At 40.1% G+C, this 25,673-nt stretch overlaps 1 long non-coding RNA gene across 1 annotated transcript; it reads right to left on the bottom strand.

Annotated features, from left to right (window-relative positions):
- Nucleotides 1–2,939: 2,939 nt before the first annotated feature.
- LOC110347616 (uncharacterized) lies at nt 2,940–25,397 on the bottom strand. The gene is made up of 5 exons (XR_015447647.1): nt 22,865–25,397; nt 22,335–22,444; nt 9,421–9,542; nt 8,704–8,942; nt 2,940–6,783 (listed from the first exon to the last, which is right to left on the bottom strand). It is a non-coding gene; the product is annotated as an uncharacterized LOC110347616 (long non-coding RNA).
- Nucleotides 25,398–25,673: the final 276 nt, after the last annotated feature.

The following is a 25,673-nucleotide window of genomic DNA, read 5'->3' as shown; positions in this document are numbered from 1 at the left end:
AGTGTTGGCGAGAGGTTGGGCTTTTGTACTTAAGCAGTGGCTTCAGTGACTTTGAAGGAATACAGACTGCTTGTTAATGATACCACTAAAGTAACTTGAAAACCAATAGGGTTGTTCCAACAAGGATCACTGATCTCTGAAGAAGAGACAAAGAGAAAATGGGTCTTCTTGCTGAGCCTAGACATCTGTATGTTAAACACTCAGTGAAAAAGGAAGGGCCTTGGGAATAGATGTCCCATAGTTCCTTGGCATAAACCTTGGGTGGCCATGCTGAGAGAGAATTCATGAGGACTTGCATAAAAGCTGCAGGAATTGGGAATGTTAGGGGCTGCCACATTTGGCCAGTGTGCGGTGCTTTTCACAAGAAGGTGTCATTCACGTAGACTAAAATCTGAGTGGCATCTTTTTGAGAAGAACAATGTACCACATATAGTGCTTATGTGGTGGCCCTGGGGATGGGTTTTTAGATACAAATGGGAAATGCTTTTTGGAATCCTAGGTACCTATTCTTCAGTGCTGGGCTACTGTAAGAAACTTTTTGTGAGGGCCAGGGATTTAGCTCAGTGGTTCCGCCACCTGCCTAGCAAGCAGAAGGACCCGAGTTCGATCCCCAGTACCAAAAAAAAGAAACTTTTTGTGGTTTCTAAGAGACTCTACATAGGAACGCAGATTGCAGGGGAAACAGTTCTACCTAGGTTCAAATATATATGTAGTTACTAAAGACCCTCCTTCTTTGTCAGTGGAGGGTTTTACCCTCTAGATTCCTAAATGCCCTAACCTGTTCTCCCCTAATTGATTTTTTTGGTCATTTGCAAAGTTGTACCTTTAGAGCTTTTATTGAAAAGGTTTTTATTTTAAAAATACTAATAATCGATGGTGGGATCAGTACTTTGGAGATTAACTCCTGGACTTCTCTCCCTATTTCTTGTGGTGACACTTCTTAACTCTTAATGAGAAAGGGAGGAAAGAGGCAATTGGGGAGGAACAGACTCATACACTGGAGACTGCACTGTGGTAGTAGAATATGGTATGTGTGTGACAGAAGGTGGTCATAGGTTTTCCTTTCCTGTGCTTCTAGTCGGAAAACAGTCTTACCTCAACACATGAGGAAATTTAGGGTTCTTACCAAGAGTAGAAATAATTCATTTTTTCTTCCTAAAATGTTTCACATTATAGAACCTGCATTTCTTGCTTACATCGTCTCTTTTTCTTTGCATTCTGAGGATTTTCAAAGTCTTTAGATCTTGAATACCAGACGTATTCAGAGGTTTTCATTATAATTTTATGGTTTTGGGGGAGTGTTTAGTTTGTTTCAAAGGGAATTTACGTGATTTCTGTTTGGTTTTGAATTCCTTTTTTCTTATTAATATGAGTATAATTTTTGTCACTTTGTACGTGCTATTTGACTTGATTTTGTTTTTGTGCTATGTATGCCTTAGTTCCAGTTGCCATAACAAAACACCATAGAGTGGGTGACTTAAACAATTGCTACTTGTCCACCGTTCTGGAGGCTAGACTTCTAAGAACAAAGGGTCTACATGGAGAGTTTCTACTGAGAGTTCTTTTCCTTGGTTGCAAGACAGCATCCTGCTCACTGTGTGTTCGCACAGCCTTTCCTTGGTGCATGCATTCGGTGGTGGTGGTGGGAGACAGAGAGACAAACAGAAACAGAAGAGATGAGAGAGGAGAGAGAACCCATTTTGTGGATCCTAGCCTTATAACCTCATCTAAACCCAGTTATTTTCCAAAGGACCTCATTTCCAAAGACAGTTCACATTGGGTTCAATGTATAAATTTCGGGAAAACATAATTCCATCCATAGTATTGCATTTCTGTGTTTGTCCTCTGCATTGTTTTGTAACATTTTGCATTATATTTTGGACACTTTGTTGCAGGACAAATTTGATATTTTTAATGGAGTTGTATTGTTTTTAATCTATCTTTGTAATTTTATTTACTTGCTAAGAATATTTTTATCATTTGGCAAATGATAAAATGTTTCTGAGTTATTGGTATACTTTTGTGCTTGTACTTAGTTTGAAGTTTGTTTTTTGTAAGTTTATTGAGGACCATTATTTACCTATATTTGTGTGTACACACATATTTGTATGTGTGATGGTTTGCATGCTGAGTCCTGAGTTGTGTCCATCTTGTGTTAGAATTATTTATGTATTCATTTTTAAGTCATATGTTCTTTGTATATAGTTAATGTTTAGTTTTCTGTTTTTATGGATGTTTGTGCTCATTTTTGCTACAATATATTTATGTTTGATGTTATTTGATGTTATCATTGGTTGTGCTGTTTTGCATGGCTTGTTTTCTAATGGGTGTTGAGTTTTGTTTTGTTTTTTAATTGGTTCTTTTGGGTTTGTGTGTCTTTCTGTAAATATATGTGTTTGTTGGTTTGGGATTATGTTGTAGTGTTGGATTTTCTTTGCAATTTTCTTTATATTTTGCTTTTGCTTTTTGGGGGGGGGGTACCGGGGATCAAACTTGGGTCCTCAGCTTTCGAGGCAGGCGCCAGAACCCCTGAGCTAAATACTCGGCCCTGCTTTTGCTTTTATCATTGATTGGGAATATGTGTTTATCTGTGTGTGGCTGTGTTTGGTTATATCATGGTGAGAGTATTTTTTAATTGCTTGGATTTTATACCTAGACTTGAACTTAAGGTTAATTGTGTAAATGCAGGTTTCAATTTAAAAACTATTGTCAAGTGGTTCGTTCAAATGGCAACAACAGTTTACACTCCTAACTACAAAGTGTGATAATTTCAATGTCATTCTTAACAGTTGGTACTATGTGTTATAAACTTTAGGCAACCAGAAGAAGGGGCTGTATTTTTATATTATGGTTTTATTTTGCCTTTTACTGTAATACTTTATTATTAGTATCTTAGTTACTTTTCTCATTGCTGAGACAAAATACTCAACCACCCACAGGTTAAGGGAGGAAAGGTTTATTTAGCTCACAGTTTGTAGAGTTTTCAGTCCATAATCAGCTGGCTCTAAGGCATAGCGGATACAAAGTGGCATGGCACACAGGCATCGCAAAGGAAAAAGAGTTCATAGCAGGCAAAAGGTAGCAAAGCAAGCAAGCAAGGCAGACAAGACAAGCCTCTTTCTGTCCCTTATATTGTATCCAGGCTACCAGGATTAGGGCAGTGCCAAACCAATCATCGGGCTGATTTAGTAATAACCTACACTTAATCAGAGCATCCTTAATCCTAGCATTGCATCATGAATCAATCACACACTCCAGATCCAGCCACCTCTGAAGAAGCCCAACTATGACTGCATGAGGCTTTGGGAGAGACATCTAGACACAAACCATAACACCTAAGTATAGAAGGTGGCAACCTGTAAATACCAACCGATGCAGATGAAGAATAAAAGCCTCCAATATGGCTGACTAGAGGAGGAATCATGTCACAGGTGCTCAGAGAAGACTGTCTAGTAGGGGAGGGTCTTACATCCTGAACCACAAAATTAATGGGAAATGATACTTGTGGATAAAAACTAAAAACTGGATCACAGGAGAAGGACAGAGGAACTGCCATGGTTGGTCTGCACAGCTCCAGTCCCTACCCCTCCTCCCTGGAGCAGCCTTTATGAGAGCTTTCCAAATAGCCTGAGGGAGGGAAGCACAAAGGAATGAGCACTGCAGAAGTGGACCCCTGTGGAGACCACACCTGGGTCAGAGTCTGGCCAGCCCTTTGCCCTCTTTCCTCTCCTCCAATCACTGGGCAATGCTGTGGCCCTGTAGCAACCTCACCAGTACTCACCAAGGGCCAGAGAGGGAGTCGCCGCCGGGTCCTAGGGTTCCACACCAGCAGGGTCTCTCCTGAAGACCCCTCTGGTGCATGAATGCCATCATGCAATCCCCAGGACCCAGCCAGAGTGCCTGTCCACGCCTGACTCCGTGCACACACACACACACACACACACACACCCGGCCTGCAAATGCACTTGCCCACAGATTCTGCCACCCTGCCTTGGGGACTAGTTCCTAAACTAACCCCAGGGACAGCATCAGAATCTGCCTGAGCCTGCAGGCGAATTCCTGCAACTGGGTTGGTTTGGGTTGTTGAACAAGGGATCCTGCTGTGGCTGTCTGAAGTGAGACTGCAACTGAGGCAAAAGGGAACTGTGTGAAGACTCGGGGGTTTTTTGGCAAAGTGGACACATGTGAACCGCATGTACAGTCTCTTGCTAGAGTATTTGATCTCCTCATCCTACTTGACCTCAACCCTCAGCATCAACTCCCCAAGTGAAAAGACAGAGATTAAAAGACTGGATCAATAAACAGAATCTGTCAGTGTTTTGCATTCAAGAAATGCATCTAATCCAAAAAGATATGCATAACTTAAAAAATCAAAGGATAGAAAATAATATTTCATGCACCAGAACCCCAGTAACCAGCAGCAGTAACAGTATTACTCTCAAAGTAAACCTCAAGCTAAACCTGGTCAGAAGAAACAAAGAGCATAACTGCATACTAGTTAAGGGAATGATCTCACAAGAAGTGATAACATTTATAAATATATATGCCCCATATACTGGAGTGCCTATCTTTATAAAACAAACACAGCTAGATGGAAAAGATTAAACACTAACACAATCATGGTGGGTGACCATGATACCTTATTTTTGCTTTGAGATCAGCTAAACAAAAAATACAGAACTAGCAGAGATGAACTATATCCTTGATCATATGGACTTCATAGGTATTTGCAGTGTTCTACCGTACAACAGTGTACACACTTTTCCCTGCAGCACACTGCACTTGATAAAGACAATATACTGTCTATACATAATGGAATACTACTCAGGTATAGAAAAAGATGCATGGGAGACATTTGTATGAAAATGGGTATACCTGGAGAATATAATTTTAAGTGGAGTCAGTCAGTCATACAAGCTTAAATACCATATGGCATTTCTGACTTGATTAAGGCAATGTGTAAATAATGAGCAAAATAAAGCACTGATAGAAGGAAACAGGGAGATCTCTTGCAAGTGGGAAGGGGTTTAAGAAACCAGGGTGAGGGGAGAGTGGATGGGGAAGGGGAAGTAAAAAGATTTAAAATGTGTTGTGTACATGTACCAAATACCTACAAGGAGGGTAAGTATTATATGTCAGAAACACAAAACAGTAATAACAAGAATGATGAAAATGGGCAAAGGGGACATAAAAGCAGAGGGAGGAGGGTGGGTGGAGAGTGGAAGGGGAATAAAAACATAACTGAAATTATTATGTCCGTGCGCCTACTCCCTAGGGTCATTGTAAACTTCATGTACTACAAACATGTACTAATAAAATACAAAAAATATTTCAGGATAAGTTTCCATTCATTCTCTGGTCAGGGTATCAAGTGAGAGAAACCTTACAAGACAGCTGTTGGCAACACTACTCCGCCCAAATATCATGTAGAAAAATCTCCTACCAGTAACACCCTTCCCTAACTATAAAAAGGCAGACCTACTTTTCAGCCATGAGATATCTATTGAAAGGAAGTCAAGAGATGGAGGGATGGTGAGGGAGGGGAGAGGAAGGGACAGAAAAAGAATTAAGATGTGTTATGTCCATGTACCAACCCCGTGATGAATGCAATTTCCTACTGCAAACGTCTACCAATAGAAACTCTAAAAAATAGATACATATATGGAATCTATATGTACCTGTGTGGATATGGACATTATTAAACATCTACCTATGGCAACAGTAGGTAGTTTTGCCTCTGGGTTGTTGAAGAAGTGAAAAGTTTGTATGAATAGAGTGAACTCCCACAGTAAAATTCAAACATGACTGTAAAAATAATAATATTAAAATAGGAACCAGAGCTTCATAATACTCAAAATATCCCGATTGTAATAAAAATGTTATAGTAAAAATCAGGGACATCTCAAAAATCAACAGGCACCAAAAATACAAAGATGCTAAAGAGATCTAGAAGGATTATAAGGTACTGTCATAAAAATACTTCCACAATCTTAAACACATACCACAGACACTTTTGAAAAAAAATATAGAAAGTCTCAACACATCTTTTAAGATGTAAAAGGAATGAAATAAAATTTGTTGAAATGAAAAATTCAGTAACACATTCAGGTGAGTTTCATAGTACCTGAACCCAGCCTAGATCAAGAGACTTGCTAAAGGATAAACTGATAAGATAAAAGCGCGTGCGCGCGCCAGAGAGAGAGAGAGAGAGAGAGAGAAAGAGACGAAGTTTTAGTGTTTTACATGGCTAAACTGATATAGCCACAAGCGGTGAAAAGTGGGCTAGGGGTGTGACTCAGCGGTACTGCACTTGCTACCCCTATCCCCTGCATCTTCAAAAAACAGCAACAACCAAAGGTTTGGAAAGAGAAACCTGTATGGTATTCTGAGAAAAATGTAGTAAGATATTGTATATAACCCTAAATCAAACCCTAAAGGAAAACATACAGAAGCCTCTCAGTCCTTACAACTGTAACCAATATTTAGGGTTTAGATTCCTTCTAGAAAATCCTTGCAAAACAGTAGTGCTGTCACATGGTTAAGGTGAATATATTAGATTATTCTTGTGATTTCTAACAAATTAACATTTAGCAGGGTTCAGAATCAGGAGGTCAGAAGAGAGACAGGACCAGCCCTAACATAATTTACATGCTTTCCACTTGTTCATATGTTTCTTTTGTTCCTCTTCATGTTTTTCTCTTTGTTCCACAGGTAATATAAATGATTCTCATGGTCAGGAAAAATTGGTGGGTCAATAAGAATGTGCTTTTCTTCTTCATAGTTCTAAATTAAGAACAAAATCACAATGCAAATAAATTAAGCTCCAATTAGACTGGATAATATATTTGTTACTAGCTAACATCCTCTTGGGAAAGTATAGAAATATCTTTAAGACAGGTGTGGTGGTGCATACCTGTAATCCCAGCACTTGGGAGGCTGAGGCAGGAGGATCGCTGAGCATTAGAGGCCAGCCTGGTCTACACGGTAAGGTCAAAGCCAGCCTGAACTACATGGCATAGCGAGACCCTGTCTCAAAAGTGTGTATCTTTAAATGTAAAGTTACTGCAGGGTCACGGAAGCAAGTACGAAATAAAAGAAAATTCCCAACAGGCAAAAAGCCTTTTCCACATAGCCTCAGGACCATCAGTTTTCTTGGGGAGCCCTTGCTAGCATGGGTACTGGATTAAGAATCTTGGCCGTCTCTGGCAAAGGCACTTCACTGGGGAGAGGAGAAAACCAAAATGCAACACCAGATTTTTTTATTTTATAAACCAGTACATGTGGTAAAACTTACTGCAGATTTGAGAACTATCCCAAAAATATCTGTAAGGAAGACTGCGATTTATGGCAGTTTTGTGGCACTGCTCAGCGGGTAGGGTGGCCACAAATCCATGAATAGTGGCATAGCCATGGCATTTGTCAGTTTTAAACACACCAAAGTAAAAATCTCTGAAAGGTAAATTTCAGTCTCTGGCAGTCTTTCACGTCCCAGGGGACAGAAATCTCTCATGAAGTCCAACTGGGCCATGCCAAAGCCAAGGCATGAAGAGAAGCTGGACTGACTCTTACTAAAACTGAAATTCATCATCGATGCAGCTCAACCTATGATGGAACTGAGGTCACTTTTACCACCGTAGTTTGCTAACTATGGAAATAGAATTTTGTAGGGTGGATTAAATCAACTATAAGTATATCCTCTATGATTATTGTACAGCTCACTATCTGATGTACATAAACAGTAACTGGCGTGTACCAGTTTCTTAAAGTTGTGTCAGAAAACAACAATTTGCTTAAGCAGTGTCACTGGCTGATTCTGTGCTACATAGGATGCGTTGGGTAGTTGGCTCAGGGAAGGTATGGATTACAAAGTGCAAAATATTTATTGTTTCTCTTTACAGAAAATGGTTACCAACTCCAGTCATAGGTGTTCAAAATAAAGGGAAACTCTTAAAATCAGCCCAAAATAAAAACATACACTTTAAAAGAAACAAAACTAAAGTCACAGCTAATGCTTCCAGAAAAGAGAACACACACAAGACACCAGACAACTGGAAATATTTTAAATGTGAATAATGAACATTCTTCAGAATTTAAGGAAAGAATGTTTTCAGCCAAGAAAAAATAAGCTCACAGCTTTTACGGCCTCTATAGTTTGCATTACATAAAATATTACAGTTGTGTGGGCTAAAAGAAAAACAGTTTGAAGGGTTAACTGCAGGAACAAATGAACAATAATTAGTTATTAAAATACGGACTTTCTAAAGAAACAACATCAGTAATATCTTCCTGTGTTCGTCATACATTTCAAAATAAAATATATAAATATGTAACAAATAACCACAGGGATTAGGAAAACAATAAAACTTTAAGTGTTCAGCACAGTTTGGGAAAATGAAGCATAGTATCCTAAAAAGTAGTCTGTGATACATGAGTGATCCATATTAAAATGACTGCTTTGAATGCAAATCTAAGGAGAAAAATAGTGAACAGACATGGAAAGCAGGAAAGGCAGCATAAAGGGGAGAGAGAATATAGACTGAATGGGAGATGATCATGGTAACACACTATACTTTTTGTCTAACTCTATCAGCAACTGCATTGCAAAGAGTGTCAAAAATGTATACATACTTCAGGAAAGGAAAAACTTGTATCAATATTTTAATACCAAACTGACTGAGACATCATGAGATTAATAAAAGTTACCCTTTGGCCTCTGCAAATAGGAGAGTTGCTCAAAGTGGTGGCCATGGGCTTCCAGGCATTTATTAGTACAGGGAACTGCTGCTTGCATAACCTTGGTCACTGAGATTGCCGCACATGCATTTTCAATTTCTTCTCTAAGGGCCAGCAGTGTACTGAGTCTTCTGTGATACACGACATCCTCTAGGGTCCCCCACACAATTTTTCTTTTCTTGAAGTGTGTGTATATGTTTTGGCGAACTCTGTATGTATAAATGAAATGAACTTCTCTGGTAAAAGATACATTTTTAATTATAAAAATGCAAGGAATTTCTATGTTACTTATGAGAAATAATGTGTTTAAGAATAAAAAACAAGATAAAAATGGAGAAAGATACATTAAAGAGACTACTTTTAAAAAGTGTGGCACATAGAACTGAAATATACTTCTCACTGAGGTATATGTCAAAATGAAGTATCTGTGGGCCGGGGATTTAGCTCAGTGGTTCTGCCACCTGGCTCGCAAGTGTAAGGACCCGAGTTCAATCCCGGGAACAAGAAAACAAGAAAAAAGAAGAAAGAAAAGAAATCAAGTATCTGAAAAACGTGGATAAAAAATATGGAGCTGAATATGGAGCATGGGAAACATCTTTATCAGTATCTAGCAGAAAAACTAGGCTAAATAGCTGTGATATAAAATAATTTAAACAATTACATTTAAGAACCTAATATAGTTGATACCTCAGTTGTTGAATGGCTCCAAGTTCAAACTTTCCACACCCGAACAGCAAAGTTGGAAAAACAATCTGCTTGGCGTTCTTCACTTTCCTGGACAGTGGAACGGAAACTCCCACCTGAAAGACCTGTAGGGATTGAGAGTAAGTCAGGGGTCATGTCTGGCCGAGGACACGAAGGGGCGACTTCAGTCTGAGTGCCGCTCTCACCCGGACAACCCACAGCGCATGTGTTAGTGTGTTTCGTCATTATGCGCCTTTTTGTGCTTTGTGTAAAATATCACAACCACAGCTCCAAAGAAAGTTAGTGACAGCAGCAGTAAAGCTAAGAGGAAAACTGTGAGACCCACAATAGAGTTAAAGAAAGAAATCATTGTGAAATTTGTTCAAAGTCCTTGAAACATGAATTGATCAGTGTAATTTTTGAGCTTCAAAACCTATTATGTGGTTTTCCATTATTTCTTATAGGAAAAACACATGCAGTTCTCAAACTTTTCAGTATTCAAACACAAATCTGAACAAATTGAGTGCAACAGCCAAGGTATCATACATACACACATACCTGACAACTCACACAAGGCTGTAAAGCCTGTACACTTATAACTGCATTAACATGTTGAAAAAAATTAAAGCCCAATTTTTACTAAATGTTATTCTTTTCATGTTCTGCACTTCAATTTATCCTTATTATTTATATATATATATAATGATTATTAAAACATTGACCTTGCAAGAATTACTGATTGGCTTTTTGAATTATTTAGGTTGTTTTATATATAAGGTCATGTTGTCTCTGAAGGTCAACTTATATTACTCTGGGTGTGTGTGTGTGTGTGTGTGTGTGTGTGTGTGTGTGACTGAGAACTGAACCTAGGGCCTCATGAATGTTAGGTAAGCACTCTGCCACTGCACTACAATCTCAGCATTTTTTATGTTGAGACAAAGTCTAAGTTTCCCTAGCTAGCCTCAAACTTGCAATCCTCTTGACTCAGCCTAAGTAGCTGCGGTGAGGAATGTCCCCTAGTCCTCTAGTCTGTATGCGTTCCTGTGTGTACCACTGTCCATATAGTAAGTTCTTCTTTCTCTGAAAAATGGGGAACTTTGAACATTCCGTATTATTTCTGTGCATAACAGAAAAACTTACGATAACTTATGAACCAAAACTTATGCCCTCAAGGGAAATTCCCCATAAAAATAGGTCTGGAAGGGCAGGGGATTTAGCTCAGTGGTGCCACCACCGGCCTCGCAAGCTAGAGGTCCTGAGTTCGATCCCCAGTACCAAAAACAACAACAAAAAATAGGGCTGGCTATGGTTCGTACATAAATAGAATAAAAAGTCTGACTGTCCTTTCAGGTTGGGAGTATTCTTTTGGCCTGTCTGGCTTCAAACTGGTACATCTGTCTTTTCCTGGATTTGTACTTCAAATGAACATTGGCTGTTTCTGGGTATTGAATATTCTGGTCTTTGAATCGTTGGTTTTCCCAGGACTCTGGCATTTGGAGTTGGACTGTTAATATACTTTTAGTTTCCCTGGGCCACCAGTTTTCTAAATCACCATGCAGAACTTAGAACTTGTCATCCTCTATACCCCTATAAGCCAGTTTCTAATACATCTCTTAATGACTACAAATGGGCTCATATATACATACATACATACATATATATATATATATATATATATATATATATGCACATGCACATGCACACAGACACAAAAATATATACATATATTCGCACATATATTTGCTGCTCCCAGCCCAGAGGAAGGGGCTTCTGAGCCGCCGCCAAACTGGCTCCTGGTCCAGAGAAAGGGGCTTCCCGGCCACCACTCCTACCGCAGCTCGCGGGCCCTGTCCCACCTCTCCCAGCTCAGAGGAGGTGAGCCATGCGGACGCCAACAGCACCCCTTTGCCCCCCCAGGTGAAGTGAGAAAACATGTAAATAAGTCTCAAAACCAGACTTCCAGATCACCTTCAGCAACCACAAAGGGAAATGAGATGGAACACTCTGATACTCAACAAACTGGACCCACTGAACTGGCAACAAAAGGGGATCTGGAATAAATGACATCAGAAATAATTTCTCAGATAACAGGAGAAATTGTGCTCCTAGTGCAAGACATGATTAATAAATCTAGAGAGAAGGTGAGGAACATGATGGAATCCCAACACAGGAAACAAATGGAATCCATACAACAGATGCAAATAGATTTCCAGGGGATGAAAAATATCACTGAAACTCTACACAGCAGAATGAGCCAATGTGAGGACAGAATTTCAGATTTAGAAGATAAGATTTCAATTAACGACCAGAAAAAGAAAAACTGCTTCAAAATTATAGGGGAACACGAGACATCAATCCAGCAGCTGCTAGATGATGCAAAGAAGAATAACATAAGGCTGATTGGAGTCAATGAAGACACAGGACAGAGTGCAGATGACCTAAAAAACTCTTCACAGAAGTAATGGCAGAAAACTTCCCAAGCAGGGGAAAAGAACTTGACATACAGATAAGTGAGGCATATAGGACTCCAAATACCCTCGATCCAAAAAAATCTACACATAGGTGTATAATTGTTAACATTCCAGAAACTCACCAGAAGAACAAAGTTCTACAAGCAGTCAGAGAAAAGAAACAAATCACATACAAAGGAAAGCCCATCAGAATCACAGCAGACTTCTCAACACAAACCATCAAGGCAAGAAGAGCTTGGAGTGACCTATTCCAAGCCCTAAAAGAAAACAACCCCCGACCCAGACTGATGTACCCTGCAAAACTATCTTTCAAAATTGATGGAGAAGTAAGGTACTTTCATAACAAAGAGCACCTTAGGAACTTCGTAAATACCAAACCAGCACTCCAAAAAATTTTACACAATAGCCTAGGAACAGACACTGAGGATCACAACCCCAAGAAGCAAAGCAGAATGAACCCATCTGGCACAACAAGAAATTAAATGTAAAGGGGGAGAACCCAACAAAAAGAAAAAGTCATGGCAATGACAAGTCAATACGTTTCACTTATAACCATCAACGTTAATGGTCTCAATTCACCAATCAAAAGAAACAGAAGGGGCAGAATGGGTCAAGAAGCAAAATTCAACAATATGCTGCCTATGAGAAACACACTTATTTCAAAATGAAACTCACAGACTGAAAGTTAAAGGGTGGAAAACAATACTCCATGTGACAGAAATTCAAAAAAAGGCAGGAGTAGCTACCCTCTTTGCAGATCAAGTAGATTTCAAACCAACACTGATTAAGAGAGACGAGGAAGGGCACTACATATCCTTGTCAAGGGAACAACCCAAGAGGAAGAGATGACAATCATAAATATCTATGCACCAAACACTAGTGCGCCCAACTATATAAAACAAATACTAACGGACATGAAAAGTCATCTATGCACTAATACAATTGTAGTGGGGGACCTCAACACCCCACTGTCACAAAGAGATTGACCAAGTAGGCAAAAAATAAGTAATGAAATGCTGGAACTCAATCGAACTCTTGAACAAATGAACTTGACAGATGTTTACAGAGTCTTCCACCCCACAAAATCAGAATACACATTCTTCTCAGCTGCACAGGGGTCATTCTCCAAGATAGACCACATACTCACACATAGAACATGTTTAAGTAAGTGGAAAGGAATTGAAGTTATGCCCCATATATTATCAGACCATAGTGCGATGAAATTGGAGATCCATAGCAAAAGAAACTGGAAAAATTTCATAAACACGTGGAAATTGAACACCACATTCTGAATAACCAATGGGTCACAGGGGAAATTAAACAAGAAATCAGACAGTGCCTTCAATGAAATGAAAATGAGAAAACAAGATATTGGAATCTATGGGACACAATGAAAGCAGTCTTACGAGGGAAATTCATAGCAGTGAATACACATATTGGGAAAACAGAATGAGCCCAATTAAACAAACTGATGCTGAACCTCAAGCTTCTAGAAAGAGAAGAGCAGGACAACCCCAAAGCTCATACAAGGGAGGAAATTAAAAAGATCAGAGGAGAAATCATTGCAATGGAGACTAAGAGAACAATACAAAAAAATCAATGAAGCCAAGAGTTGGTTCTTTGAAAGAATCAACAAAATGGACAAACCCTTAGACAACCTTACCAGAAAAAGGAAAGAAAAGGCCCAAATCCATGCAATTAGGAATGAAAAGGGTGAGATTACAACAGATCCAGCAGAAATCCAGAGGATCATCAATACCTACTTCCAGAACCTATATACCAATAAGATGGACAACACAGAATAAATGGACAGATTCCTAGGTACATATGAATTACCAAAGTTGAACGAAGAAGACCTACAAATTCTAAACCACCCAATAACAACCAATAAAATTGAAAACATAATTGAAAACTTATCAACTAAGGAAAGCCCGGGCCCTGATGGCTTCACTGCTGAATTCTACAAGACATTTGGAGAGGAACTACTGCCACTACTGTTTAAACTCTTCAATGGAATTGAAAGGGAAGCAATACTCCCAAATTCATTCCTGGAAGCAGGCATCACCTTGTCCCCAAAGCAGAGAAAGACCCAACCGAAAAGGAGAACTAGAGGCCAGTCTCGCTAATGAACATAGATGCAAAAATCCTTAATAAGATCCTGGCAAACAGAATGCAGAAGATCATCAAGAAGACCATAGACCCTGATCAAGTGGGATTCATCCCAGGGATGCAGGGGGGTTCAACATACGCAAATCAATCAATGTAATACACTAGATCAATAGAGCCAAGGAAAAAAAACCACGTGATTATCTCCATAGATGCAGAAAAAGCATTTGACAAAATCCAACGTGCATTTATGATAAAAATCCTACAAAAATTGGAATAGATGGTCTCTACCTCAAACTGATAAAAGCCATCTAGGAAAAACCAACAGCCAATATCAAACTACATGGTCAAAAACTGAAATCCTGCACACTAAAATCAGGAACAAGACAAGGATGTCCACTATCACCACTTTTGTTCAATATAGTTTTGGAAACATTAGCCACGGCAATTAGACAACAGAAAGAAATAAAAGACATAAAGATAAGACATGAAGAAGTCAAATTGTCATTATTTGCAGATGACAAGATACTCTATATAGCAGATCCCAAGAACTGCACCAAAAGTCTTCTAGACTTAATAACCAAATTCAGTCAAGTAGCTGGTTACAAGGTCAACACACAAAAATCAATAGCTTTCCTCTACACGAATGACAGACTCACTGAGAGAGGAATAGGGCAAATAATTCCTTTCACAATAGCATCCAAAATACTGAAATACCTAGGAATCAACCTAACGAAAGAAATCAAAGATCTCTTCTCTGAAACCTATAGCACTCTGAAAAGAGAGATTGAAGATGATAGCAGAAAATGGACAGACATCCCCTGCTCCTGGGTAGGAAGGATTAATATAGTGAAAATGGCCATACTTCCAAAACTGCTATATAGATTCAATGCAATTCCAGTTGTGATCCCAGCAAGCATACTTCACGGACCTCAAGAAAACAATCCACAAATTCATTTGGAACAAGTAGAGACCCAGAATAGCAAAAGAAATTCTAGGTAACAGAGACATGGCAGGGGGTTATCACATTCCCCAACCTGCAACTATACTACAAAGCTACTGTGATAAAAAACAGCATGGGACTGGCAAAGAAACAGACCTGAGGACCAGTGCAACAGATTAGAAGATGCAGAAACAACGCCAGACACACTCAGCCATCTCATCTTCGATAAAGGAGCCAAACACCCTCACTGAAGGAAAGATAGCCTCTGTAATAAATGGTGCTGGAAACATTGGGCTTCAACTTGCCAAAGATTAAAATTAGACCTGTATCTCTCGCCATGCACTAGACTCAAATCAAAATGGATTAAAGATCTAAATATTAAAATAGAAACTCTGAACCAGTTGGAACAGAGGCTAGGAAGAACCGTTGAAGACATCAGTGTAGGAAAAGATTTTATGAACAAAACCTCAATTTCCCGTGAACTAGCACAATGAATCAACAAGTGGGATCTCTTCTTATTAAAAGGCTTCTGCACAGCAAGAGAAACCACCAGCGGTGTGAAGAGACAACCCACAATGTGGGAAAAAAATCTTCACCTGCTTTTCCTCAGACAAAGGTCTCCTATCTCGAATCTATAAAGAACTTTAAAAGATCAGACCTACCAAATTTAAAGACCAATCCGAAAATGGGCATCTGCAATGAACAGACATTTCTCAGACAAAGAAGTAGAAATAGCAAATAAATACATGGAAAAATGTTCAACATCACTGGTCACTGGAGAGATGCAAATGAAAACGACACTGAGATTCCACCTCACTCCAGAAAGAATGGCTGCTATCATGAAATCAACCAATAACAAATGCTGGCGGGGCTGTGGGGAAAGAGGAACCCTGCTCCACTGCTGGAGGGAGTGTAGACTGGTGCAAGCACTGTGGAAATCAGTGTGGACATACCTCAAAGAACTAGGACTGGAAGTCCCATTTGACTCTGCTATTCCCCTGCTGGGGATTTTCCCCAAAGAATTAAAAGAATCATACCACAGTGATGTATGTGCGCCCATGTTCGTAGCAGCACAGTTTGTGACAGCTACAACTTGGAAACAGCCCAAATGCCTATCAACTGGAGACTGGATCAAGAAAACGTGTTTTTTAAAAAATAAAATGGCATACTACTCAGCCATAAAAAAGGAGAAATTAGAGACATTTATCGCTAAGTGGATACACATTGACGCGATACTCTTAAGTGTAATAAATAGGATACACATGTATAAATACCAAATGGTTTCTCTGGTGTGAGAAACTGAAAGTGTAAATAAGGACTAAAATGTGTAATAGGTAATGTGAAATAGGAAGAAAAAGGGCAAAGGGGAAGGAAGTGGGAGGCGTAGGAGAAAGGAAAGAAAATGGAAATAATATGAGAAAATGGAAAAACAGGAACAAAATTTTTGTAAATAGGGAGGAATGGAAGGGTTGAAGGGAGGGCTAGGCAAAGGTGAAAAATAAGAACCAAGAGAGATTATGGAAAGTTGCAAATTTCCAATGATGACTGTCATTATATTGTATGCCTAAAATGTACCAATGATTTGAATGAATCATCGATAATGCAAAATAGGAAGAAAAGGTCCAAAGGGGTAGGGGTAGTGGGAGGGGCAGGGGAAAGGAAAGCAGGGAAATCAAAAATGATGAGAAATGGAAAAAATGGAAATAAAGTCTTTGTAAATAGGGAAGGGAGGGCTAGGAATGGGGAAAAAATAAGAACCAAGATGCATCATGTAAAGGGACAAGTTCCCAATGAGAAATACAAATGTGTTGTTTACCTAAAATGTACCTATAAAAGAATTTTAAAAAAAGAAAAAAAAAAGGCGCACAGAGTGTACTTGCAGTTGACACGTCACTGAATGTTGGGTACCGGAGAACAAAGTTCTGTGACTGAAGCTCCGCCCGCTTACCGATGCCACCATAGACGCTGATCATCCTGCACATTACGCTACTCAGAAAGGCGCCATTCACATATCAAGCTAGATGAATGCCACCTTGCTGAGCAGAGTACTGTACACAGCATGGTGAAAGTGGTCCTCTTGGCCTTTTAAACCATGAAAGAAAGCTGTGGCAAAACTGCAGGTAAGGCTAGTCCCAGGGAACCCCAGTCCTTGGGTTTTTATCCCATACCATACAAGGCTCTTAAAGAGAGTCCTATGAATTGAATCTGCAGTGAGCAGGTGGCCTGAGAGTCCAGAAATGGCATCCGTGTGCAGGTGGCCATACCCTGCTCCCAGGGCCGGCACTGAGGCTGTAGTTGCTGTGCCTTAACCCACTTCACGAAGTGCCACCCACTTTTCTCGTAACGGGCAGAGCACTCTCTGAAGGAGGGCAGTGCACACAGCATGACTGAGGCCGGAGTCCTGCCTTTCCCTCACGCCACTTCAGCCAGCACTGTCTCCGGGGAGTCTGAAGAACGCACTTAAAAGGTCTGCAAGAAAACCATGCCCTTTCCCTCTTTCTTCCTTTGTCGTTCTCCCAGTGCTCCCCTCTTCCTGCTGCATGCTCAGCATGACAAATTTTAGGGCTCAGAGAAAATGAGCAACCTCCTCTCCCTTTCTCTCAGACTTAGGAGATGTTGCTGCATTTTTATGCTTAGCTTCAATTAAATATCATTGGCACGTCAAAAACTACTTTGTATACTTGAAAAGTCAGTTGTTAGGTGCAAAACCACTCTAGACACTCACCATATTTAGGTATTCTCTGGCAAGCCAGACAGAGCTCAGTCGGAACACTGCTGGAAAAAATTACCTTCTTGCCCACCTGACTCTTCCTTACACTATTCCACAGGACTCCGCTTGGTGTCTTCTAATCAGAGCTGCTGCGAGGCAGCAGCAGCAGACGCAGCAGCTACAATGGCCACCTATTTCCAAATCAGCCTTTAGACAAAGAAACACTTGCAACCTGTGGGACACAGGCAAATAAACAGCAAACTGTACGGAGAGCAAACAGAGGTGGCACTCTGGCCATGACGGTGGGAGACAAAGTGGAGAGGTTCTTCCTCCTTACTAGTCTAAATTTCCTCCTGGCGGCTTCGGGTGAAGTGAGGTAGGAGGCCACGTAGAGGTAAGATAAAAATCCCGAATTTCACTTACTACTAAAGTCATCGCTAAGGCTTTAGAGACTCATCTGATCATCACCTCTTGCTTCCTTGGTTGCACTTCCTGTGGACTGCCTCTTCCCCTTCCCTCTGCCTCCCTTCTTTCTCTTCTCTCCACCCCTCCCTCACCCTGTGCTCTCAGAGATTTCGAGATTAAGGAGAGATACCTCAATAGGAAAGGCAGAAAACCCAATGCATAATTCCTTTTCTCAAAAATTGAGATGGATTTTCTCATCCTGCCATCACTCAAAATTCAAAATTAAAAAAAAAAATGTAGACTAATCTGTTGCATATAATTTTCTGTGTACGACATCGATCCCTTATATGTCCACGCGAGAGAATGCAATGTAGTATGCAGAGTAAGAGTGTCCAGTCCCTGTGCAATTAAGTACTTTGAATTCCTGACAGAGTGAAGTACTTATGGACTCAGCAGGGAGGGTTCTCAATTGGAACAGGATTTGGGCAATAAAAAAGGAGAAGGTTTTAATGAGGAAATTTGAAAGGTGAAAACAAAGCGGATTAAAGCATAGGAAACGCATATTAGATTCTTCAGAATAACTCCGAGGTTAGAGAAGGCCACATGCCGACCCAAATTCCTATTGGCAGTTTCCTCGGGCCTCCTGTGACAATGAAATGTAAACCCCAGTGTAATGGACACGAGCAGCTTTCCTGAGGGCCCTGTGCGCTGGGTCTGCCTCTCCAAGGTCCTTCTGAGAGCCCTCCGAGATGGCTCAGCACCCAAGCTGTGCAACTTACCCAGGGAAGGGCAGCTCTGTGTCTGAAACCCATTCCCAGCCCGCGAGGCCACATGGTGGTGTTTGTGTCCTACATCACTCCACAAAAGAAATGCAAAATGCTTAGTTTGTATACATTACACCTGCTTGAGCAGAGAACTGCACAGAGGGTTGCGTGTGACAGCCTTGGTCAAGGACACCTCTCCTGCAGCTGGCATCCTACAACTCATACCTGCAAGCCTTTGACACGGACTTTTATTCAAACGATACAGGAAACTCCGTGCCCACTGCCCTTCCTCTTCCATCCTGCTCTGTCTCTTCGCTTGCCTCATCTTTTAACATGCACACTGCTGGAGCCAGAAAAAAATGACCTCTCTGTCATTTCCTCTTCCTCAGGATGATAACGATACTAGGGATGGCTCATTCAAAACCACTGCACCACTTCCAAAGCAATCTTTGAAGGAAAAAGGCCAAACATCTCAACCCCTCATGCTCTTGTACTGCACGTGCCCTCATGCCTAGACAACCATTATTCACCTAAACTCCAACCAGCAGAGAAGCCACTGAAGAACAATGGAAACCTTCTAGAAAGAAAAGAAACATTTAGGTGATAGAATATTGACACTGCAAAGCCTAATTCTTTCCCAGATGCTAGAGGAAAAAGAAATTCTCACTTAAACAAGCAGAAATAATCAACAAGGGAGCATTTCTGAGCCTTTCACGTGACACTGTTTACTGACAGCATTTTCCCACCCTTTCATTCTAGTTCACTAGGTATCTTTCCCTCTCACGACAGCGGGTGACTAAAGAGACTCAAGTTAAAGGTAAATAATTTCTGAAAACAAATGGACTTTGAAAGGTTAGCAACATTTTCCCAACACTGGGACAAAAGGACCTAACACTTGAAACTTTAAAGAGAGGAGAGCTTATCAACCAGTAACAAATGCTGGCGGGGGTGTGGGGAGAAAGGAACCCTTCTCGACTGCTGGTGGGAGTGCAGACTGGCGCAACCACTGTGAAAATCCGTATGGAGATACCTCAAAGAACTAGGACGAGAGGTCCCATTTGACCCAGCTATTCCCCTGCTGGGTATCTTCCCCAAAGAAATAGAAGAATCATACCAGAGCGATACATGTACACCCATGTTTATAGCGGCACAGTTTGTAACAGCTAAAGCTTGGAAACAGCCCAAGTGCCCATCAACTGGAAACTGGATAAAGAAGATGTGCTTTTTTTTTTTCATACAATGGAGTACTATTCAGCCATAAAGAATGAGAAGCTGGAGACATTTATAGCTAAATGGATGTATATCGTATATCGAGGCCATACTCTTAAGTGAAATAAATAGGACACATATGTGTAAATACCAAATAGTTTCTCTAGTGTGAGAAACTGAAAGTGTAAATAAGGGTTAAAATGATTAAAATGAATAATTGATAATTTGAAATAGGAAGAAAAGGTCCAAAGAGGTAGGGGTGGTGGCAGGGGAAGAGGAAAGGAAAGAAGGGAAAGGAAAAATTATGAGAAATGAAAAAAAAATGGAAATGAAGTCTCTGTAAATAGGGAAGGGTGGAGGGGGTGAAGGGTGCACAGGTAATGGGGAATAAATAAGAACCAAGATACATCATGTACAGGTACAAGCACCCAATGATAAATCTAAACGCATTGTATACCTAAAATGTACCAAGAAAAGATCTTCAGAATTTAAAAAAAAAAAAAAAAAAAAAAAAAAGAGGAGAGGTTTATTTTGGCTCACTATTTCAGAGTGTTCAGAGTCCACGATAGGCTGGCTCCAAGGCAGAAATGGCATGGTAGAAGGGCATGGTGGACAAAAGAGACTTAGATCATGGCAACTGGGATGTAGAAAGAGATGGGGAAGGAACTGAGGACAAGAATACACTCTTTTGGACCACACTCCCAGTAACTCATTTCCTCCAACCAGACCCCACTTAAGAGCACATCCAGCTGCGATTAATCCACTGACGAACATAGCGGCCCCATGATCCAATGAAATCTAAATTCTCTCACACTGCAATGGTACAGGGTAAGCATTCCCATTCCAAAAGGAACAGGGAATAGAAAAGAATCAGACCGAAGCAAGACTGAAACCCAGAGGGCAATCATTACATCTAGTAATGCCATTGCCACCATTTGGAGCAGATTATGGTGTAATGTGAATTCCAAAACTCCTATGGCCTTGCTGGTTGCAGACCACATGACCTCTCTCTTCGGCTGGCTATGCTGTCAGCAGCTCGCCTTAGCAGCTATTCAACATTCCTGGTATCTTCAACTTCCTGTGGTCTCCACTGCACCTTGAGCTTCATTTGTACAACTTCACACATTTTCCTCAGGGGCACAGTGCCTGGCCTCCCACCACTTCCTTTGAAATCTGAGTGGGAGCCTCCATAACCCCGCAACTATTGAAATCAGTATGCATGTAAAATCAGCACCATGTGGATAATATCAAAGTCTGCTATGAGCTCACGCAGTAGGCAGGACACTTGAACAATGGCTTCTGTGGCCGCTAAGGGCCTAGATAGCTTTATTTGGGGAAATAATTCCCTAGGGGCCCCCAAATGAACAGAAAACTCTGGGGATCTCTTCTTAAATCAGTCTTTCAAAGGAGTTTATCTTTTTACAACCTTGATCCTGTGATGGATGCTATTTGGCCATTTCCTGGGATGATCTCAAGGCATCTTTTCTATGGCCCTAATTCAAAGTACATGGCTTTTTAAAGGGGCCAGAGATTTAGCTCAGTGGTGCCACCGCCTGCCTCACCAGAACAAGGTTCAGAGTGCAATCCCCAGTACCAAAACCAAAACAAAACCTCAGGAAGGCAAAGTACATGGCTTTTAAAAAATACTCCTCTTTGCTGTACCCAAGCTCTCCTTGGCTCCAGCTTTACAAGACCTTTATTTGTGCCTAAGGTGTGTAAGTTTTACTTCTTTCAGCTCTGCTTTTTAGCTCTTGATTCTCACTATACATTGGTACCTCAGTTCACGAATTTAATTCTTTCCACGATTCTGGTTGCAAACCAAACTGGATGAGAACTCAAACTCTATGGTTAGGTTCAATATTAAGCTTATGGATAAATGTGATTCCACTCTACATTGAGCTAAAAGCAGCCAGCAGTACCCATGCCACAGACTGAATGTTGGGCTACTTGATATTTCCTCCACTAGATTCATTAGTTCACCAATTTTAAATTCAACCTCACACAGTCTTATGATGTGGACAAAATGGAGACAAGTTCCCATCTAAAATTTCATGGGCCTGCCTGTCTTTCAGTTTTTGAATTCCCATCCGCATTCAGGTCTTCTGAGCTCCTAGTAAACTGCTCATTAAACTCACCTTATAGCATTCTAAAGCTTCTTTAGCTTGTCTCTCCAATCCTTTATAAATGCCTCCCACAAACTAGTTCTAAAGGCTTCTGAGCAACATGCTCAGGTAAAGTCTCAACAATGACCCCACTATTGGTACCGATTTTCTGTCTTAGTCACGTTGCCCATCGATGAGACACAATACCTGACATCCAAAACTGAAAGGAGAAAGGCTTATTTTGAAGTTTCAGAAGGTTCAGTTCATGGTCAGCTTGGTCCAAGGCAGAAATGGCATGGTGAAGAAAAGCTGCTCACCTAATGGGAGGCAAAAAAACCCCCAAAACAATGTTATGTGTGTGGGACACAAGGGACAAGGTTATAACCTTCCACGTAATGCCCCCAGGGACTCACCTTCTTGTACTCTGGGTTTTGGTAAGATATTACATTTACTACAGGACACAGTTTATAGGATTATTTCATGATAATTACCCAAAAAAGTGAAATGCAAAGGAGTGCAAGAGATTAACCGAACACTAGAGGCCCAAAGAATCCAGCCAAGGGCCTGGATCCCAGCAATGTGCCACACAAGTCCAGCTAAAGTCTTAGAGTCCAAGGCAATGTCCTCCAAGAGTCCAGCCAGTGGCCTAGAGCCCAGGGCAATGTCTCATGCTCGTCCATATTGAGGATCTGCACCTGGAAGGCCGAAAGGCCAGTGGTGGAAGGCAGAAAACTTACGCTGATGAGATGAAGGATTTGTGCCACCGAGCTGAGATATCTGCATTGGAGCCGGGAAGTGATGCTCACAGGTGAAGATCAGCGCTCTCCTGAGGAAAACAGCGGCCACTCCCAGCGACAGCAAAGCCTCAAGCTCTTCCTCTGACTAGAACAGCCTAGTTTGCATCAGGAAAACCATCTGCAACAAGCTTCTCCTAGAAAATCAACAGGCCAAGATCTTCCCCTCCAGTTCTCTTTTTATGGCTATTGACAACAATCCTTAGGTGGATCCTCCATGCCCAGACCACGCTGTTTCAGTTCAGCTGGGAGTTACAAGTTGACCATTGGCTAATTCACTGCACACCACTTTCAACCAGGCCCCACCTCCTGACAGCATAATCTGTCATGGATTTATAACTTGACTAATCCACTGATGGGTATAGCAACCCCACACAATCCAATCAACAGCCAAAAGCTGTATCTCTGAACCTGTGTCCTTTTGACAGACATTTTAGTTCTGAACCATAACAGGGAAATAGAGGGATGTTTAGAAAATTCATACTTAGGTACAATACTTTTCAAGGAAAGAAAAAGAAAGAGTGGTGGGAAGCAAGTAAATCCGCATGTCTCCATGTCCTTCTAATTTATTACTCATCAGTGCTAATCTTAGAATAAATGAGATAAACCACATGAGAATACTGAAATCCTAATTGGGTGGCACTTTCCTGTTTTATGGTACGTATTTTTCATTCTTTTTAAAACCTACATATGTTATTAATTATAAAGTCAGTTTCCAGTAAATAGCACAGTTTCTTCATGATTTTTATTCTCGCGCTATCAAATTCTTCTGTTTGTCTAGTGTGTTTTGGCTGTTTGCATTTAAGGATAATCTTAGATGTTTTCATGTATCAGCCATTTTGTTTTCTGTATGTTTGTTTTGGTTTCATTTCCTTTGTTTCTCTTTTCTTACCTTCCTGTGGGACAGGTGATTTTATCTTTATAACTTTAAATAATGTTTTATAATTATCTCTTTTATAATTTTCATATGGACTGCTCTGAATGTTAAGATTATAAAAGACATCATCTATTACAGTTTACCAGTATCAATATTTTACGAAATTTGAGGGACGTGAAGAAATCTAACCTTCTATTTGGGCCCCTTAAACTTCTTCACCTTCAAGTATCATTGTTCATGGCTTTATAAACTTAGTTTAATCAATAATGTACAAACCTCATGAGAAGAGTAATCATACATAACATACAGATGTACTCTGTTATTATTTCTTCTTTCCTAATGCTCTAAGGTATTCTTCCAGTGACACAGGTCTTCCAACTACCTCTCCATTCTAACAGCACATTTTACCTATCAACTCATCCACTCATCAGTGTTAATCCACTGATAAGTATAGTACCTCACAGTCCAATCACCTTTTAAAAGTGCCACCTCTGAACACATGAGACTTTGGCGAGACATTTTTAGATCTAAACCATGACATAGAAGAAATATAACCTTGTGAAACCAGGCCAAACAGATCCCATCCACAACCATCTCTCTAGATGTTTTCTCTTTTTTCTACTCACTGGTTCCCTGTGCCTGAGCCAGTTGGAACTTCATCTCTCCCAGATGGTATGTACTTTCACTTACTTGGTCTTAATGAGAAAGGGTAGTAGTACAGACAGGTCCACTACTTCAGATTCCTAGGTCGGCAGGAAAAATGTTTTGTGGACCATTTTGATCTATTTTAGAGATCAGAATCTATTTAAAAAAGCAATAAAAATTAGTTTCTTTATAAGATAGTAGGACTCATAATAAAAATTTACAACAATTGTGTTTCTGTATACTAGCATAAAAAATCAGAAACTGAAATGTATTAGTCATAATGGTTTCAAAAATAGAAAATGTTTAGGGACAAATCTTGAAGATGTGTAAGACCTGTTGACCCAAAACAAAACAAATTGTTGAGAGAAATTAAAGGACTGATGCTGGGCATGGTGGTGCATGCCTGTAATCCCAGCACTCAGGAGGATGAGGCAGGACGCTTGCAGTGAGTTCAAGACCAGCCTGAACTACATAGCGAGAGACTCCGTCTCAAAAAAACAAAACAAAAGAAGAAAACCAAAATAAATGGAGGTGTATTCTTTCTTCCATATTCTTGGATCAAAACAACATAGAACAATATCAATTCTCCGCAAATTAACCTGTGGGAAAAATGTAATCCCAATCAAAATTTCAGAAAGTTATTTTGCAAAAATTAACAAATCAATACTGAATACAAGCGGAAGTACAAAGGACTAGAAGAGACCAAGTATCTTTGAAAAGAAGTTGTAGGAACAGCAGCTGACTTTAAAGACTTTGAAATAACCTTCCAAATTAAAAGAGTGTATTTCTGGCTTCAAGATTTGCAAATATATCAATAAAACAGAATGGTGAGTCTTAGTAAGACATCCAAACATATTGTCAATTTATTTTAAATGACAATACAACAAACAAAACTTACTGAAGACAGAATCCTCTTAACAAATGACAGCGGAACAAATCAATGATAAAGAGGTAGACAGGTGATTACTTATATAAATAGATAGAAACATATACCGCCCACGAAAGGAACACTGATTGATACATTAAACCATATAGAAATATTAAAATTAGTTCTCGGATACAAACATAAAATCTGAAAGAATAAAACCTTTAAAATAAAGGATAAGGGAAAGTATTTTCCAATTTTAACAAGCAATGACTTCTTAGATCTAATAGTCAAAGCAAAGTCTATAACAAATTGAAAAATTGGACCTCATCTGAATCGTCTTCTTTTCTTTGAAATGTACTAAG

The sequence above is a fragment of the Heterocephalus glaber genome, unplaced genomic scaffold (genome assembly GCF_053883595.1).
Source record: "Heterocephalus glaber isolate CG9 unplaced genomic scaffold, H.glaber_assembly_v1.0 deba00001763, whole genome shotgun sequence".
In the NCBI taxonomy this organism is placed as follows: Eukaryota; Metazoa; Chordata; class Mammalia; order Rodentia; family Bathyergidae; genus Heterocephalus; species Heterocephalus glaber.
Note: the sequence above shows the minus strand (reverse complement) of the source record. Positions and strands in the feature narration are given on the sequence as shown.